The following is a 5,993-nucleotide window of genomic DNA, read 5'->3' on the forward strand; positions in this document are numbered from 1 at the left end:
ATATATATGGCTTATAAAATAGTCATTTTCCTATGGCTTTCAAACAGCCTTAGTGTTAGTTTTTCCTTCCCCCCATCTCTTCACTTTCAAAAGAAAAAAATGCATTATTTTAAAACACAAAGCATAGAATCTCAAATGAATCTCCAATTAGTAGGCTTTCAGGCAAAATATTAGTGTCAAAAAAGTAAAGATCAAGTTGTTGGTACATCTTGGGGTATGGTGAAATATTTCTAGGTTGTTCATATTGAGTGCATATTTATTCTGATATATATGCCATTTCTGCTCTCCCCCAGTTTTTGATGAGTATGTGATAGGGACCTCAGAAGGCAAAGCGTAGATAAACTCTTGGGCCTGATTCCGCAGCCTGTTACCTACTAAAAATACGATACCCGTCTTTCCCTCCACTCCTACTCTTTCAGGAATGAGTGGTGTCTTCCCTTTCTCTGACAATATATGCATTTTCCTTATTTTCTACTCTTATAACAGGAACTAGATCAACTCTGAAGACCAGATCAGCCGTAAAAACCAGGTTTACTAGCATACCTTGAGAACCGCAGTGGCACCGTGAATGATAAACTGCCGCTGATCTGCATCTTACGCAAGGCCATGGCTTCTTACAAAGTGCCATACTTATGACCAGTGGGAAATTACCATTCCCTCTTCTACCCAGCAGTCCCCATACAACTTCCTCTTCCATACACATTTACAACTGTATGATGTGTGTGTGTCTTAGTAGGGGTGGACTATTGCTGTGAGGAAACACCATGACCATGACTCTTAGACAGAAAACATTTAATTGGGGTGACTTGTTTACACTTTCAGGGGTTCAGTCTATTATCGTGATGGTGAGCGGGGCAGTATGCAAGCAGATGTGGTGGTGGACCTGAGAGTGCTACATCTTGTAGATGGCAGGAAGTCGACTAACTGTCACACTGAGGGAAGCTTGAGAAAGAGAGATCTCTACACATACACATGCACAGTGACACACTTCCTCCAACAAGGTCACACCTCCTAATAGTGCCACTCCTTTTGGGGACCATTTTCTTTCAAACTACTACAGTGTGGTACCCCAGCAATCTCAGTGTAGCTTCATTTTCTATACACACTTATAACTATATCTGTCTGTCTGTCTGTGTCTGTCTATTTAGATCTATAAATCTGTCTGTATGTAGATAGATAGATAGATAGATAGATAGATAGATAGATAGAGATAGAAATAGGTAGGTAGGTAGGTAGATAGAGATGGTCAGGTATGTGTAGGTGCACATAAAGTTAAGAAGGGGGTGTCTGAGACTCAGTGAACTGGCCTGGATGCTGGGAACCAAACATGGGTGTAGACGGAGGCTTCTCTCTAGTTTCCCAACTGCTCCAGATCCGAATAAGCACACAGAAACTGTATTGATTGCAACACTGCTTGGCCAATAGCTTAGACATATTCCTGGCTAACTTATATCTTAAATTAACCCATCTCTATTAATCCGTATAGCCATGAGGCTGTGGCCTTCTGGGTAAGATTCTGGCATGTTCTTCTCCAGCAGCTACATGGCATCTCTCTGATTCAGCCTACTCTCTCTCTAGATTTCTGTTCAAATTTCCTGCCTGACTTTACTCTGCTAAGCCATTGGCCAAAACAGCTTCTTTATTAACCAAGGGTAATAAAACATATTCACAGCATATAGAGGAAAATCTCATATCATCTCCCATTTTCTGTCTAAATAAAAAGGAAGGTTTTAACTTTAACATAGTAAAATTACATATACAAAAGAGTTATCAAGCAAGAATTATAGTTGCAATATTTAGTCCATTTACATTTGGCAAATTAAGGAAAATATTCTATCATCTATCCTATCTTTATGAATAGGATATCCTAACTTTATATCTAAAGTTTTATATCTAATTTATTTTTATCATAACTATGGAAAACTATCAGTCTTCAACTCTTCAAAGACTCCAGAAGGATATATTATTACCTAAGTAATCAGGAAGTGCATTGTAAGCAACTTCCAAAACTTTAGAGTTGACAGAGATACCTTGCTACCTGGATAGTCACCTAAAGTTCTTCTGTAACATTGGGTCATCTATCTTCAGACTATAGGCCCATAGTATCTGGCAGACTTTTTCATGAAGCAGGAAATTTGAAAGGCTGTTTCACCTATCTTGGCAGTTTGTCAGTTACTTTCTTCTGTATCTTGCAGAATATCTGGCAGTTTCTTCTGTGAAGCAGGAATCCTGAAGAACCATTCCATCTTTTGCAATGTTTAGCAGTCACTTTTCTGTGGGTTCTGCAGTCCAGTTCATACAGCATACCATAAGGCAGTCCGTGCAAGAACAATTTCTTGCCCAAATGGCTAGCCTTGTCACATTGAAGGCAAATTCCATAACAAATTTCTTTAATGCTTATCAACCTCTCTGAAGTAATTGGTGCTGCCAGAAGCAGATGTGTCTCACTGTCATGAAAAGAATAAGTTCTACAAACATTTTAAATACCATATTCTGTAAGTCTTTGAAGGGTTTGAAGAATCCCTCTGAAATATAATTCTGCATATCTAGAAAACCTAACATGACTACAAATTTGATTATTATAAATGACTATTAATCTGTATTTCTTAATTACACATTACATTTTTAAATGAGCTGTCTAAATATATTACCTTAAACAAGAACCGAAATACATATAACAAACTTGACCCTAAATTTGTATCAATAGACCAAGATCCATACCAATGCAAAGTATTCATTTCTTTTTTTTAATTTTTTATGGCTTATTTAACTTTATTTTTTTATGTGCATTGGTGTGAAGGTGTCAGATCCCCTGCAACTGGATCTTCAGACAGTTGTGAGCTGCCATGTGGGTGCTGGGAATTGAACCCGGGTCCTCTGGAAGAGCAGTCAGTGGGCCATCCCTCCAGCCCCCAAAGTATTCATTTCTATATCATATCTCTCCCCCACCTTTCTTCTAAAGAAAGTATTTTTAGGGTTCACAGAGACTTTTCAGGGGGTCTTGTTCCATCAAGCCACATTTGCCTGGAAGGAATCCACAGGTTCTCATCCTCTGTGGAAACAAAAGCAGAACCTCTTTTCCAAAGTAACATATCCTTAAAAGTAACATCCCAAATTTTGAAGTCAAGATACCTTTAAAATATGTATATTGGTTTAACTTAGCAGCCCCCAGAATCAAATGTCTCTTTGCAGTTAAAAAAAAATACAAAGAAAACACATAATGCACATAATACAGACTCTGTATTTTCCATCTTTATGTGCCTTATTTTTTCTTTACTCCTTTAACCTATGGCTGTCTAATACTCTTTTGTATTTTTTACTGTCTCTTTAAAGACTTTGTTTTATTTTTTAAAACTATTCACTTCTTTTTATAACGGTCTGTATTTTTTTTCCTCTCTTTCCAAAGCCTACATGCATTTATCCAACTCTATGGCCCATCTAGAGGTCTTTTTCATTTGAATCTGTCTTTATTATATACCTGTAATTATTTTCTTAAGATGCTAAATGGTGTGACTAGGACTAAGGCTACTTTGCCTTTTGGCTCTGCCCAGTCCAACATGGCAAAAATACATTCATCACCAGCTCTGTGAGCCGTGCTCATCACCCAGCCCCAGGGATGCTGCAGGTCTATGTTGTCATTAAGCAACTTGTAGCACTCTGCTCACAAACCCCATTTAAGTGCTCCATAGCTGGACCTCCCGAAAGAGCCAGAGCAGTTCTTGCTGCCAGCATGAACCAGTAAGCTGGATCTTAAAGAAACCATGCAATTTTTGCCTCTAACACTGAATCAGAAGGCCTTCTCTTAAAGGAGCCGTGCCTCTGCTTGCCACCAGAACACAGAGTCTATCTGAAAAAAAAAATGTGGCTTCTAAGAAGCTGTGCTTATCTCTGTTCTTTTGGGTCTAGACTTCTTTCCCAAGCTCTCTCAGTTTTTATGTGGATGTAGTTGCCCCCATGTTGGCACACCATTTATAGACAGAGGCTGCTCTCTTGTATCCCAACTGCTCCAGACCTGAATAATCACACAGAAACTATACTAATTACAACACTGCTTGGCCAATAGCTTAGGCATATTCCTGGCTAACTCTTGTATCTTAAATTAACCCATGCCTATTAATCTGTATCACCACAGGGCTGTGGCCTACTAGGTAAGGTTTTGGCATGTCCTTCTCCTTCAGCAGCTACATGGCATCTCTCTGATTCCGCCTATTCTCTCTCTAGATCTCTGTTCAGATTTTCTGCCTGCCTGGCTTTACTCTGTTAAGTCATTGACCAAAACAGCTTCTTTATTACCAATGGTAATAAAACATCACTTGGGTCCTCTGCAAGAGTACTATGTACTCTTAACCACTAAGCCATCATCTCATCAGCTCCTCTCTTTCTCTTTTTGTTCCAGGTCTGCCTAATAGCTATCAGTGCGGTGATCCTGCTGCTACCCGCCCCCTGGAAAAGTTCCTTCCCATTAAATTCTCCCATCTGCTCAGACTCCTTGTTTCAGTTTCATTTCTCTTGTCATTATCAGAACTTCTGAGTGTTCAACATCATCTTAAACATTTTTTTAAAAAATATTCATGGTTTGGGAGATTTAATTTTCATCCCCCAAGTAAAGAGAAGAGTTTGAGGTGGGGACTCTTATATCAGTGAGAAAAGGGTATACCAGGAGCCACCAGTACAGACAAGAAGCCTATTTAAAACTGTTAGTGCAGTACTGCTCCCAAGAATATGTGATACATTGGGACAGCGAGATGACTTAGTGGGCAAAGGCACTGATTGCACAAGTCTGACAACCTGAATGTGATCCCTAAAACCCACATAAAGATGGAAAGAGAGGAAGGACTCCAAAGAGTTCTCTTCTGACATCCACACCCTCTGGATACTCACATGCCCCCCAAACCATTATACATATTCAGTTTAAAAAGTGTCATACTTGAGTTCAATCAGTAGTGAGAGCAGAGAATGCACCCCAGAAACCCCAGAGACCCCTGAGTTGCTGCTGCAGGCCCTAGTCACCAGTGCCACAACCATGAGCAGTGAGGTCCAGATCCAGCCTTTGAAGCTCCCCATCCCTCCCCCGCTCCTTACTGTTGCTGTCCTCAGCTCCTGTGTCACCAAGCCTGGCTCCCACTTCGAGGCAGCAGCAAGGCCGCTGGCTACCCCGGCAGCCTCACAGATGCAGTAACCCAGCCCCACCCGACTGCAGAGACAAGAAGGTCATAGCAAAGAAAAAGTGGGGAACAGTAAAATGGTTCAATGTAAGGGATGCCACAGAGTCAACTTCATCAACAGCAATGGTAAGGAAGACATATTTGTACCTCAGGAAGTATCTTTGTGGTATAGTGGTTAGAGAGACCAAGATGGGGTTTGATGTCAAAGGAGAAGAGGGTGCGGAGGCAGCAGATGTTACAGGCTCTGGTGGAATTCCAGTAAAAGACAGTAAATAATGCAGCAGACCGCGACCATCGTGGGCACTACCCAAGCAGTAGGAGTCCTCCAAGCAATTGCCAGTAAATTACTAGAGTAGTGAGTGTGGAGGAAAGAATGAGGTATCAGAGAGTGTGTCTGAAGGCAGGCCTAGCTACGGAGCTGGCCCACGGCAGGTGAAGGGACCCTTATTATGGAGTCCCTAAAGGCATTAACCATAGTATTTAACCCACCTATGCAAGTGATGAAGGGTGCTGACAACCAGGGTGCAGGAGAGTAAGGCCAGCCAGAGAGACAATATATATGGGGGTTACAGTCAATGGCTCAGCAGGGGATCCTCCTCCTAGGGAGGACTGCAATGAAGAGAACAAGGAAAGTCAAAGAGAAAGAGAGAGAGAGAGAGACAGAGAGAGAGAGACAGAGAGAGAGACAGAGAGAGACAGAGACAGAGAGAGAGAGAGACAGAGAGAGAGAGAGAGAGAGACAGAGAGAGAGAGACTCCCATGTCAGCATCCTCCTCAACACATCTGTATTGCCCCAACTTCAGTTACCAGTGCAGATGCTCAGAGAAC

General features: G+C 41.3%; 1 protein-coding gene across 1 annotated transcript in view; it reads left to right on the top strand.

Annotated features, from left to right (window-relative positions):
- The window catches only part of Nmd3 (NMD3 ribosome export adaptor), a 96,559-nt gene extending 90,806 nt beyond the window's left edge, over window positions 1–5,753 (top strand). Inside the window, exon 18 of the mRNA XM_050147425.1 lies at window positions 4,397–5,753. The gene's annotated coding sequence lies outside the window, so the exon portion shown is untranslated. The remainder of the gene's footprint in view (window positions 1–4,396) is intronic.
- The last annotated feature ends 240 nt before the right edge of the window (window positions 5,754–5,993 follow it).

This window comes from Alexandromys fortis, unplaced genomic scaffold, assembly GCF_014885135.2.
Source record: "Alexandromys fortis isolate MF-2015 unplaced genomic scaffold, M_Fortis_MF-2015_v1.1 scaffold_53, whole genome shotgun sequence".
NCBI classification, from domain to species: Eukaryota; Metazoa; Chordata; class Mammalia; order Rodentia; family Cricetidae; genus Alexandromys; species Alexandromys fortis.